General features: G+C 40.3%; 1 long non-coding RNA gene across 1 annotated transcript in view; it reads left to right on the forward strand.

Moving 5' to 3' along the window:
• Positions 1-9,071: 9,071 nt before the first annotated feature.
• Positions 9,072-14,348, forward strand: part of LOC115021754 (uncharacterized) — a 33,180-nt gene continuing 27,903 nt past the window's right edge. Inside the window, exon 1 of the long non-coding RNA XR_003833754.1 lies at positions 9,072-9,228. This is a non-coding gene — a long non-coding RNA (uncharacterized LOC115021754). The remainder of the gene's footprint in view (positions 9,229-14,348) is intronic.

A 14,348-nucleotide genomic window follows, 5' to 3' on the forward strand; every position in this document is an offset into this window, starting at 1 on the left:
AATTATGCATATGACCAGTCTTGTTAGAGGAGCCCCTCCCTCATCACGCTCCTAATCCCTGCCGTTGCCGCAGTAACCAAAATTAGACATGACTGTGAGGTACAGTATGGACCCTCGGGGCCTTTATCTGGACAGGCCTCATCCGGAGGAGGATTCGGAGGTCCTATAGGCCTGTAGGTCACCTGTCCACTGATATTACTGTACTGATACTGGTGCTTGTTGGGAAACATTCATTTCATTTCATCTCCAGTTTGTTGCCATGAACCCTAAAGCCGTTCAGACACTGTACGGAATCAGCCAGATCAGTTACCCAGTTAAGTGCCGTTCGATGGGGGTCACAACGCCTGATTTATCACCTGAACGATCATCAATCTGGCTCTCAGACGATCAGATGGATCTCTGGCACGTTCAAAATCTTGGCCGTCCGTCACTGTCTGGTTTCCCTCTTGGCTGCTGTCAAAGGTTGCGCTATAAACCGTGGCGAGCTTGTTTTACTATTATTAGAATATTATTGTACATTCACTTGCACTGTAGTCTTGTGATATAAAATGTTACTTTGCAGCAGAACAGACATTTCCCTAACATCTGTGGCTCCATACTATTCATGTTTTCTTCTTACTTTCTGTTTATAATTGCACAAAGTAATGCCTTTCTCTTTTCTTATGTTAAAATTGAGGACACAGCCATATTGTTTGAATAAACGTAATTGTAATTGTCAATGGGCATAAACGACATACTAACGTTAGGTCGATTAAAATGTGGTGTGAGTTTACGTATTGTACAACGTGTCTGGAGCTTAAAGATTATCCAGGAATAACAGCGCGGACTGAAAAACAAAAATATGCTGGAAGAATTTTAATGTATTACAGTATGTGTTTTCATGTTATTAGTGTGTGTCCGTCAAATGAAAAAGGTATTTACTGGTTAAGTTTCCGTAAGCAGCAACTTTGATCAGGTTTACGGTTAACTAATTCAATATTTTGCCAAATTAAGTCAACTAAATAAGCTTAACTCCAGTAAGTTTTGGTCAAGTTAATTTTAAACAAGGCTCACAAACATCTTGCCATAACTAGGGAGTTGAACCTGATTGTTTTATACTTGGGAGTTAAGTGTTATTAAAAGTTTTGTACAATGCAATGTTCTTCTGATCTTTGACTCCCTGTTAAAGATGCAATCCTTTCTGCAATGTTAACCTACAGAACATGCTCACACCTGTTTCAACCATGACCTGACAAACCTGATTAACATATTATCAGGAGCATGAAGTGTGGAGAGAATCTCCAAACAAGGTAAATGCAAATGTCTTTAGAAAGACTTTTGGGTCCTGCAAAAGAATGTTTGTTGGGCCTCTGGACCCTTAGAACTACAACAAGCTTACACCATATTGGTGATATCATTTGCAAAAGAAAACTAACAATTACTATTGATTGAATAACAATTGCCCTCTGATGAATTAAATTCTGACATTTTAAGAATAGATTCTTTAAACTGAAAAAGTCTATTAATCTTCGATGACTAATTGCGAATCAAGTGCCATTCACGGTAATTGAAATCAGATTTTATGGAATTTAGAAAATTAGCTGTAGGCTTTTCAAGCTACAAACTGGGTAAGTTTACTGTGCGTAAGATTGGTGCCAGCAGAATATAAGTGTGCTTGTGCTGAATACAAAAATACAATACAAAAATGTGGCCAGACAACACAATATCCATTTAGTGTCAGACCCTTATTACACCGGACAAGACATGATCTCACACAGGACAGGATACAGATGATCTAACCTCCATGGCCCTGATGGTGGTTCCTCCCTAACCACAAATATAGTCAATAGCTATGTGTTAATACGACTTCAAGATCAGAAGTGACAGAAATAATTCCAATGTGGTGTAGGGGATTTTTTCAAATGTCTGGAAAACCTGCAATGAAAGCTTTTTTATGGAGAGTTTTAGTGTCCAGTAAAGCTCTAAATGCTGTTTCTAAGACTTATATAAAAGTATTATTTCCCAGTGGATTTGGACCTCAGGGGCATGTATTGTACATCCATTGGACTTCATAGTGTTTGTTTGGAAGCAGTATCCCTAGATTACCCCCAACCATCTCAATCACTGCTCCCTTGTGACCCTCCATTAACATTATTGGTTTTTGTAGTCGGAGGTTGCTGACAGGGTTTCTTGGACTTGGCCGTTTTGTTGCTGAGATAAATAACTGACATATGGGCTTTTTGTGGCATGCATGCTGTGGTCTTTATTTCTGATTCCTTTAAATTTGTGGGCAACATTTCAATATTCACACTGGATAGGACTCGACTGGAGTAGATTTGCTTACAGAGAGAGATGCAGTAGATTTGTTTCTAAAAACTCAAACTGTAGGTGTTGGGGTATTAAAGGAAAACCTATAATAACAAAAGGCATTTATTCTCCAAATGTGACTGTCCTCACTTTGCTGAGGATCCTTAGGTGGCCCCAAGTCCTAACTTTGAGAACCCCTCACCGATATTGTATCAGTTTTAAGAAACAAAAGTAAAATAAAGAAAAAATGTAGCAGACTGCCATTGTAGGCAGCTTGCATGTAATTGTCCCGTTGTTATTTCGAGCCTGTTAATTTCACAGCACCAGTTGGATTGTCCATCTGTTTATCAAAGGTTAACTGCCTCCACACTTATGAAGCGTACGTTTCTCACAATCCTCAGAATTTACAACATGCAGTGGATTGTCTCTGACGAATCCGAAAAGTTTGTCCTCGCCTCTGATAAAAGACTAAATGACAGATTTTGTCACAGTATGTGTGGTATAAATAACTGAGACGGAAGATGTAAACTCAGCCTGAACTTGAGAAGAAATGAAAGCAGAGGATTGAGAAGTAATAAAGTAGCAAATATAAAGATGCGTATAAAAGTTCACATTTATTATACATTATTTTAATTATTGATATAAAAAGGATTGACAAGTCAGACAATCAAAGAGAACAGTTACCGTTTATAATCTATTTCATATTGCTTTCCCCATGGAGGAGTCTGCAGACGAGTGAAAGCTTTGGTCAATGTGGAGAGTACAGATGGGCAGACAGTCCAGTTAATGGCCATGCATCACCATAGCGGTAGGCAGGTAGGAAGCTGCAGTTCCTGGGTGTTGATTTAATGGACAGCCTGTCACTTCCCTGTCACTTCACCAAGATAATTTTACTTCACCCATTGTATGTGTGTGTGTGTGTGTGTGTGTGTGTGTGTGTGTGTGTGTGTGTGTGTGTGTGTGTGTGTGTGTGTGTGTGCGTGTGTGCGTGTGCTCGATGTGTATTTTCAACAGTTGTTATGGGCGATTTCAAATTAAACATGCTGGTTCACAAGCATGCCAAGGACACCCTCTCTGGGCATTTTTGCTCCTACAGCAGTTGGTGTGGAGAAATTATTTCCAACATTAATGCTGTTTTGGTAGTTTTTTCTCCACATACGAACACAGTTATGACACCCTTAAAGAAAGATGCTTTTCGCAGTGTTTCCCAACCAGCACTGCAGAGCTTTGTTTGCACAGAAAATTATGTAATCTGTTTGTTTGAAACACACTGTGAATAATGGCTTAAGGCAAGTTTTTAGAAAAGTCCTTCCCCATACCAAATTTCCGACTAGAGAAAGAAATGACTGCTCCCACATGGCACTTGTTGATAATGTCAGGTTGGCTTTGGTATTTTTGCCATGTAAAATCCATGAATGCAGTGAAGGGTCTTGGTGCAACTGATCTGGTTTCTGGATTCTCATATGACAAATGACTACTGTGAACACCTTAAAGCAGGGGTGTCAAACATGCGGCCCGCGGGCCAAACCCGGCCCGCCAGAGGATCCAATCCAACTTTGCAAATTGTGAAAATGAGTTGTTTTGATCATAAAGTAAAGTACTGTTCCAGATACCTGTGACTAAATGTGTTGTGCCTTTGTAGACACACTGTGACCTGTAGGTTGTAATGAACATGTGTAAATTATAAACTGAGGCATAATATTGTTGAAATTGCTCCTTTTTTTCTTAAGAAATTTCAGGTTCATAATGTTTTGTAAAAAGATAATACATTAAATGTGAATGTTTTCAGAATGTACTTTCTTGCACTAAAACGAAGGGAAACATTTGGAGTTGTTGTTATTTACTTAAATTGTGCTGCATGTGGCCCCTGAACTAAAATTAGTTTGACACCCCTGCCTTAAAGGGACAGTTCCCCCCATAATTTGCAAATATTGTTCCTTTACCTGTAGTAGTATTTTTCAATCTCGATTGTTTTGGTGTGAGTTGCCGAGTGTTGGAGATATCGTGTTGAGTATAGAGGGATAACCTTGATATGCAAAAACTCTTGCGAGACCTGCTGTCCGACAACCTATCCTAACCTTAACCATACCAGGTCAATGCCCAACCTCAAACATTACGCAAGAGTTTTGCAAATCGAGGATCAGCTTCTAGTCATGACCGATATATTGGCCGTATAGATGACCGCTTTCTTTTGAATATAATATAAAATCAAACGAAACCTGCCAATCGTGTCACTGCAAAGAAGGAAGCGTGGATCTGTGGATTCTCTTGAGTAACCGGGTCATGATTTCTGAAAAAAGACATTGCTGTTGCCATCTAGTTCCACGATTCTCGAAAGAAGGCAGACATCTCTGAATGCCGATATTACCAACACTACAACAATCTAAATTGATAAATAGCAGGTAAGAAGACAAATATGTATTTTTGACATAGGGGTGAATTGTCCCTTTAAATGTTAGTCATAGTTAAATCAGTAATCTGTTTCTGTTTAAAAAAGAAGCTGGTTGCCATGGTGACTTTTTTGCCCCACAAAGTTTGTGAATTCTTCTTCCTGTTCCTGAACCGTGGATGGAAGTGACACCATGTGACTGCGCTAGCAACACATTTCATCCACGGCTAGCCCCACCCAGCCTCCGACATCCGGCACCCAACCCCCCCCCCACATCACCACCCTGCTTCTCCTTTGTTAAGCCAAGCTCGAAGTGCCATAGACACAGATGAAGGCGTGGAGAAAACACATGCCAAAAAGGCCCCCCTGCCACTCTCACTCTTGCACAGCGACAATGATAGGCTGTCATCACACAGCGATCAGCACTGTCACCCACAACATTGCCGTGCACAAACACACACACGTATACAGGCATGCACACAGAGACACACTCATACACACAGACACACACACAAACACGCATATACACAGGCGTACACACACACATACCCAGGACCCACGGCTGTGAAAATCCGCACCAGCCTCGACAACACTGACAACCAAGTCACTGCTGTCACTTCAGTTATTTTTACACTGGGGCCTGACAACACATCAAAAATCCCTCTCGCTATGGGAACAACATGAGACCACTGCATCAAGCCCATTAGACGCCACGTGTCACATCAAATATCTAATTATCTGCTATTCAATATTCCCAATTAAGTTAGAGATGTTCACCATGCACATTCACACAATAATTCACCACAGTGTTGTGTATGCAAACGGAGATGATAAGGTTGGCTTAGCTGTAAAGAAAGAAGAAGAAAAAAACCCCGCTGCATCGCTGTCCTGGTGACAGTGAGAAGGCTGAGGTGGATTCTGGAGAGAGTGATGGCTTGCTGTGGTTTAGTCCTGTTTTCTGCAGAAACAATCTGACCAGAAACAAAGAGAATGCGAAACTCAGAAAGAGCCAGTTATTCTAGTATTTTTTTGTCCAGACTGGAGGAGGAAGAGTTAACTTTCTTGGCCCTGGCTGCTGTCAGCAAGCAGAAGGCAGCTATGTGATGAGTCTGATTGGCGGCCGATGGCGGTGAGATCAGTGGCAGGGCTGTGCGATGGATGCCATCTTGGCCGGCTTGTGATGTGCAGTTTGTCGCCCAGGCTACACTAGGAAGGAAAGCCTTGAAAATACTGCTGGCTGTCACTCAAAGAGAAATGTGGTGTAGTTCCAAAAAAACCCTTCACCAAATACCTTTTTGTTTGCTATCTCTCCTTTTCACAGCCACTAGGACGTAGTGCAAGTGTTATCGTAGTAAATATGAAGGTGAGTAAACTCTGATGTTGGTGATAATCAGAAGGATTACAGAACAATAAGTGCAATCGTTTAATTTAGGATACAGCTCACTACAACACCACCTAAAAGTGTTTCAAGTAAGCCTAAAAATGGGGGCAAACAGTCCATTTGGGATCCATTTGCGATACATTTTTCTCCTCTTTTCTGTATTGCTACTCTGCTTCACAAGTAATACAAGAAAATACAAGTTCTCATTCAGTACATAAATTACAAAATTGGTCGTTTGCCAATGCCTTTCAAATTAATCCATGAGACTATTCTAAAAAGCAACTCATTAGCATTTTCTGGTCCTTCGCCTCTAGGGTTAAAATGAGGTTTAAGATCGAGAAATCTAAGTTCAGGTAACTAAAATTACTTGGTTATGGTTAGAAAAAGATTGCCCTGATAGTTTAAAGAAAGCAGTGTGACTGAAGGAAGAAAATAGGATTCAAACTGCAGTTGCAAACTTCATAAGGCCAACCATCAACCCTGATGTCCTCCTTAAGAGGTTTTGTGGCAGTGTAACGTCAAATGTCTTTAGCCTCTGCTGCCGAAAGAAGACAATGTTTATTCTCTACAAGTAATACTGTCACATAAAGGAGAATGATGCTTAAAATATAATTTTTTTAAATCATCAACATCCTCATATAATCTGCAGGTTACTATCTGGAGTGCAGAGTACATTGTTTGTTTGTATTTCATGTCCTAAATAGGGTGCAGACTTGGCTGTGTCGTGGATGTCAAAATAATGCAAACCACCAGTCAACTGGCTGCACACACTTAAGGGAAAACCTCTCAACCACCCAACCCCAGACTCCCTCACCCCATTTTCCCCATTAGCCCCTTGTTTGCCATGACAGAGTGGGATTAAACACTGTGTAAAATGTTACACTTCTGAGCACATCTCTTCTTCAAATTTAGTGACAAAACAGGGAAATTAAGCCTTTGCCCCATGCAGTCATGCCCCCCCCCCCCTCCCTCCCTCCCTTCATCGCCTTGTATGTTTGTAGCCTGAAGGGAGGATTGCCGCCTCATCGCAGACAGTCGGAGGAGGATGGCAGGGTCAGCTTTGCCTGCAGGCACGGGGTCCCTCGGAGCTGCAGCAGCCGCTCATTACATCCCTCGACCAACATCTACTAGAACAGGGGCCCCGGCTGTATCTGCTGACCAGGAAGTAACACAATAACATCAGCAAAGCAAAGAAGACAAATGAGCACAGGATCAACGACTAACAAAATGAAAGAGGTTACTTTGCCATTAACCTCAGATGGTATGTGGAGTAGACATTCATGACATTTAAAAATATATTTTGTAACACTTGAAGAGGTGCTCATTTCAACATATTAGAAAATGTTGCCACGATCCAACCGCTGCACACTGCTGCCAATGACCCCGACACAGAACAACAAATCTTCCAGTCTCTATTACTGTTACACTTCTAAACCACAAGTACAGTAACAACTACAACGGCACTTGGAGAGCCTCGGCCGAGGTCAATGCTGCGTTCACATGTTCCTCGGATTGTCCCATTTACCGAGTTGGGAAGTTGTTCTTCCGACTCTTGGTATGTTCTTGAGCTTTATGTGGTAATGTGGAAACAAAATGGACCCTACAAAAAAGATTGGGTTGTATTTTATTGCTCCGAACGTTTAAACAACACATTGATATCTATTGCCGAGTTGCTGTTTCCACTTGAGGGGGCGTTCACGTGAATTTTCCCAATTGGAAACTCGACATCAATAAATCCTGCAATATTAACGAAAGTGAAACACAATCTGTGTATCCGCCCTGTGATTCGGATCCGCTCCAAAACGTTTCTTCCTCGGCCCATGTTTCACCCTTCAACCAAGTTTAATGAAAATTGGGCCAGTAGTTTTTCCGTAATCCTGCTGACAGTCAGACAAACCAACAGACCAGAGCCGGAAACATAACCTTCTTGGTTGAGGTAAATATAACTAAATAAATCATATTATTCCAGACCAAATTTACCAGGTTGGGTTTAAGAAAGTGCTAAGTAAGACAAATTGCCATTTTGTTTTGCTTCATTTATTCAGCCATACATGCTATTTTCTATTAATGTAGCTAGGTGGCCTTACACTTCCAGGGGGTAGACTGAAGGAGCTGCAGGGTCTGCCTGCAGTGTACACATGTATTGCGTCCATACGAGGCCCTCTACTTGCAGTTGATCAAGTTGATCAAAAATTGCCATGGGTAAGTAATCACCCATGGCAGGACGTACACAACTGTGACATCAGACAACTGGGCTGTCAGCTCCTACAGGAAGGCCCTGTGGGTCATGCTTTTCCCCTATGGCCTACATTGGACCTCATGGCCACGTTGGTTGACTGTTCTTCTTCTGAAGAAGCACGGGGACTAGCATGTTGTCCTACAGCAGAGGTGCTATGCTCTTGAGCAGCCTGTTGCTCATTATTCACTGTAAAACATAATACAAAATCATAAAAATATTGAAAGTTTGAATTATCAGATTATATGTATCAAACCAGTAAGGGTTTTTCTGTTTCACATCTCACACAGGATATGAGGACAATGCCTGAGATTGCTTGATATCCCCCAACCTCCACACTGAAACTTGTAGTACACTATTATCCAACCCCCCACACTGTGACATTTAACACCTTTGGTATGTAAACTGTTGTTTGTTAACTTGCTTTGGAATGGATATTTGTTTGGAATATAATCTGACATATTACAAATTACATGTGAGCACAACATGGATATGCAATATGGAATTACTAAACGTTTTTTTTTAACCACCAACCCAACATTTACTTTCGTCCGCCATGGGCGTAACATGACGTCAACTCGGCTAGTCTGGTCGGCTACCAACATTTTTGCTGACTTTCCAAGTTCTGACTGCAGGAGGCCATTATGTGTATTTGTACATTATGTCAGGAATGAATTTGTCTGATTATTCTGACGCCACATGAATGCAGCATTTAAGCACCCTCTACAACAGCATCTGATTTGTCAACAAACTCGACCCACTCGACAACTTGCCCTCGGTTGGCTTTAGCTAATGGCTAACGACAACACGTTGTTTTTAATGATTTATGAAGTCTCCAAAACACTGCTGTTCCATTATGGATTACAAAGCTTCTGAAAAGGATATGATCACCCTCCTTCGAAAGCTACAACAGTGACGAAGCAGATTTAATTTAAAGTAAGTCTCGACTGCAACGTTCCAGAAATATTCTAAAAATAGTTATTAGAGTATGTTGTTGTTGTGGATGACAGTGCCGACCTAATAAGATCGAAACGTTTTATTCTTGAGGGAATTCTTGTTTAGTGTAGTTAATTAACTTACAAGTCAATTAATACTCAATACTACAATTTCAATTCCTTAAAATAAGATTAGATTAGTTGTTTTTAGATAACAATCTACCTTGTTGGTAAATTAATCTAATTAATAACAGCCAACATTGTTCAACATTTTCACTTAACCTGTGAAATATATTAATATCTAACAGATAGATTGTGACATCATTTGGTTCGGATATTCATGTTCCCCAGAAGATGAATATCAATGACATTGGTGATCCACTGGCTTTTCATCTGCTGCCATCCTCAGGTCAACATTTCAATTTCTCTTATACTCTGTTTTATGACCAAATCCCTGTAAAACTGATGACATTCCCATCAGTGTTTGTTTTACTTTGTGTTCAGTACTAGCAAATATTAGCACTCTACCGCACTGAATTAAGATGGTGAACATAAGAAAAGTGATTTACGGTAGTCCTTTATTGTCATGAACATACGGTACATCGTTATGTCTGTGTGAACACCTGTAATCATTGCTGAAGGTTTACACAATGTGTCATTCTCGTTTATAGTATTTTCATCATTAATGAAGAGTTCTGTTCATTTTATAACTGAATGAGATGTAAACAATTTGAGGCACTGTTTTTACTAATGGAATGTAAGAGTTGAAAAGATTTGTTTACGCAAAACAAAAGGTTTGAGTGTGAAATTCCAATGCTTTATGTCTTGAAACACGTTTAGTTAATGTTTGTGTTATACATCTTCATAATGTGATTATAAGGCATTAAAGGCCTCTTGTTGCAACATGTTGCTAGAAACGAATGTAATGTAAAGGCTTTTAGAAGGCGTCCTAAGCAAATGGAAAGCACTTTGTTAGTTCTCTGTTGCTAATTGTTATTTGTAGAAGCCAGACAAAAAGATTTCTACATGGCATTTTATAGTTAATCAAATCATTTATTGATCATTATTTGGTAGTCACAAAAACAAAGGCTCTAATTTATATTTTCTCCTTGCACAACCGAACTTAAATCTGTTGGCAACACAATTCACAGTCCAAGTGTTTCCATTGTTTTTTGGTTGCTGGCTATAGAAACTAGACGAAGGGCACATCTATATGACTTTGGTCCTTAATGAGGCCTGTTCTGGCTTTTTAAAAACTGAGACAAGGTCCTTATCAGACGCTCTCTCCCTGGGGATTGTCACCCTTTGCGGAGTACGTTTCCACGTAAGAGAGATTTCCCTGACACAAAGGCATCTCTCGTCTATCTGCAAAGCTTCTTGAAGTGTTTATCCACCAGAACTGACAGAGAGCTGACTTTAATTAGCACCGTCTCCCTTTTTACCCCCCCTCCCTCCTCCTACACCCCCCACTCCCCACCCCCCCTCCTCTCGTCAGATTGCATAACTTCGAACTGAACAATATATTAGGTTTTTATTCACTGATGTTTTTGAAGGACCAGTTCATAGAGAGAGGGAGAGCGAGCCGGCTGCTCTCCTCATTTATGGCACATAATTAAAACTAAATGACAATTCCACTCTCCTATTTAATTAACCACTTTAGATAAAGCAAACACACATACAGTATGGTACAGAAATGAATATAGGCACACACGCGCACACACACACACATACACACACACACACACACACACACACACACACACACACACACACACACACACACACCAATCAAATCCAGACACACACAAACCATCGCACAGAAGCAGGTCACACCCCCCAAGTCTTATTAAACCTCATAATATTTCAATCTGGGGCTTTACTGACTTTGATAATATTCGGAAGGGAAAGCTGCCCCTCCCTTGACGCTTTTTTTAGGGGGGATGTCAGTCAACTTGACATCCTGTAAATATTCTCTCAAGATCCTGTTTCAGCTATTCCTCCCTCTGTCCAATCGTTTGTGAGTTTTTCTCAGTGTTAATGATGAAGGGTTTAATTCATCATAACAGTATTCGCACAACCTCTAATTAGCAGCAACACTCGTACAACAATGCCAGCGTTATCTCCTCATGCAAATGAGCTCTCAGTCTGTTGCGTTTGCTAATTTTATGAAACGGCAGGGTGATAACTACGCAGCCTGTGCTAATCTGCCTTGCGTTTAACCCTGGTTTTCTTTTTAATCCACCATCCATAACAAACAAACAACAAACAATAATCCTATTATCGGCATCATGATTCTTCTTCTTTTGACTTTTTTTAAATTTGACTCTAATTTAATCTCAGTTATGGGCAGAGGAAACACATGCACTTCCTCTATACATTAAGATTTTTACTCCAGATGAGCATATTGAGCTCATCAATACAAGTCCCCTGATAGAGGCCTGGTGATAACATCAATATAATATTATGCCATTGAAACTGAATGGTTACTTATATGCCATGTTGTGCTTTATACTAACGTGGAGACTGGAGTATAATGGATACAATTCAATTAGCGCCAGAGTGCATATATTCAACTATTCCAAAATGATACCCATGATGTTCACGTGTGTGGTCGAAGCCAGGCAGTATGCAAGCAAAGGCAGTGTGTTTATTGTGTGGATGTGGGGTGTGTGTGTGTGTGTGAGGTGGCGGGTGGCGGGGGTCTGGCTTGTTATGGCCCTGGGTTCACTAACCTTGTCCATATTGACAGCTCCTGCTATTAGGGGCCAAAACTGTGAGGGATCCCTGTGGTTAGATTAGTGAGAGATGAATGCTCTATGCCTGAGTGTGAATGTGTGAGTCCGTGTGTGTGTGTGTGTGTGTGTGTGTGTGTGTGTGTGTGTGTGTGTGTGTGTGTGAACGCTTTACTGATTACCCACTCTACCTGTTGTCACTGTGGGAGAAAATATCAGATATTTCCCTCAGCGACACAGCAATAACACTATCAACACCCATGGTAGTTTATACTCCAATTTGGCCATTGAAATACACTTAGATTCACAGTGTGGTGTCTTTAGTTACACATCAAAGCATCTTGAAGTCATACTTGATAAATATTTCTTTACAATGACTGCATCAATTGTGTATGTGGGCATGTGTGTGCGTCGAGGCCTACCTTGTGTTGAAGTGACACTCTGCTGTGACGGGTCATTTTCAGTGACCTCACAGAGGACCACCAAACCTCGTTTCACAAAGCCATTAAATGGCCGGTTAGAACACACACTTCCACTTTATATGTACATACGTATCTGGGCTGTAGGTTAGTCTTTAGAATGGGCCATGACATTTAAGATCAACATATTTTTCCTCTTTTCTTTATAAAAACTATTATTTTCAGACGAAGGGATTGTGTTCAAAGTGTTATTATGGAAATGTATTTTTTTTTTAACATGAGCCACAATATTAGCATCAAAGACAATGGGCCTATTTTTCATTACGACATATTTTAATTCCGACCTTGTTAGTACAGTTTTAGTTTAAGGATCGAAAAAAAATGTTTTTTTAAAGAGTGATGCATTATCAAGGCAAGGCTTTTCTGTTTTGAACTCGCAGCTCTGACTGGCTTCTTCTCCATAGCAACGGCCAAGGATCATGGGTATACACCAAAAGATTATTATGCCTAAAACATTGACTTTAAGTACTTCAATTACATGAAAATTGTCACTCTTTTTTATTACATAGGTTCAACGTAAAGGGTCACATTTAATACAGTGTTGAGTCCTTTTACTCTCGCACATGTGCAAAGTCTCCTTTTGAAATCAAGTAAAATAACGTTAACTCAATTAGTTTACATTCAGTTTATATTTAGCATAATTACACTATGTTAATTATTTTTTAATAAACTTTGGATTTCATATATTTCATTTGCATTTTACTTAATGTTATTATTGTTAATATTGTTCATGTTTGCGAAGGCCTTGAAACATTTTTTTGAGTATGTTTGAGTGTGCACAGCTTTGGATACAAATAGCTATGTGTAATAGCGTGATGACGTCAAACCAAGAACGTGTCACTTACACGCTTGCCTTTATTAGTAACTGTCTTCATCATTACCTGTTGAGGTGAGGCCCTGAGATGATATGTAAAAGACTCTGGAGAGTTTGCAGAACTAGGTCGACTAGACAATTACAGGGCTGTAGGGTGCTGGTGTCAAGGGTGAGATGTTAAAGAGGGAAGGGGGGGGGGTTGTTGGGGGTATGGAGTGTGAGGTGTCTAATGGATTGAGCTTGTGTTGATATGGCTTTTGCCGGCATCCTCTTTCCTCTCTCTGAGCCCACCAGCCATTCCCTTAAAGATGTAATGACATATCATAATTAGCATAATGTCCCAACTTGTCTGCTGCTTTTAGCTGTCACACTGTATTTGTCTGAGCCCAGCCAATTACAGCAGTGATGCACCAGGGGGGGTACATTTGGGGCAAATAGAGGCTCACATGATCGGCCACATCCCACTGGCTGTTACTCGCAATAGAAGTGTAATGCACTGTTGACAACACAGGACTTGACAATATGCTTGTACATGCTCCGATGTTAAATGGAATTTGGAGTTAAACATAAGATCGCTGACGTTGGCTTGGTATTACAAAAAAAGAACATATCACATGGTTAGTATCACCCAGGACAGATGGATAGATGTGATGCATTTACTCTACACATTTACTGGAAATTGGTGTAAAGCAGGTATTTCGAAATTCTGAAAATGGGATAGGCACTCGTTGTTTTTACAGTACCGTAAAAAACTCCCTCACTCTCAGTGAGTCCTTTAATCTCATCCCATCGACACAAAAGTACGCCGTAAACTCAACCTATTCTTTGTCTGATAATGGTACATTGTAAACAACATAATAACATTATAATAATAATAATAATAACATATTGAAATCAGCTACTAGTTAACGTTAGCTGTAAGTAGCTAATAACTGAGGCGCTATTGACTTTCATTATGGTGTGTTCAAGCTCTATTCAGCTAAATTTCCGAACAAAAGACAATACGCAAACATTATAAAGCTGAGTTGAAGTAGGTTACATGGATTACAGATTTATTGTTTTGTCGTTTTTTACCGCTGTAAACGGCGGTGCAACT

The sequence above is a fragment of the Cottoperca gobio genome, chromosome 16 (assembly GCF_900634415.1).
Source record: "Cottoperca gobio chromosome 16, fCotGob3.1, whole genome shotgun sequence".
Taxonomy (NCBI): domain Eukaryota; kingdom Metazoa; phylum Chordata; class Actinopteri; order Perciformes; family Bovichtidae; genus Cottoperca; species Cottoperca gobio.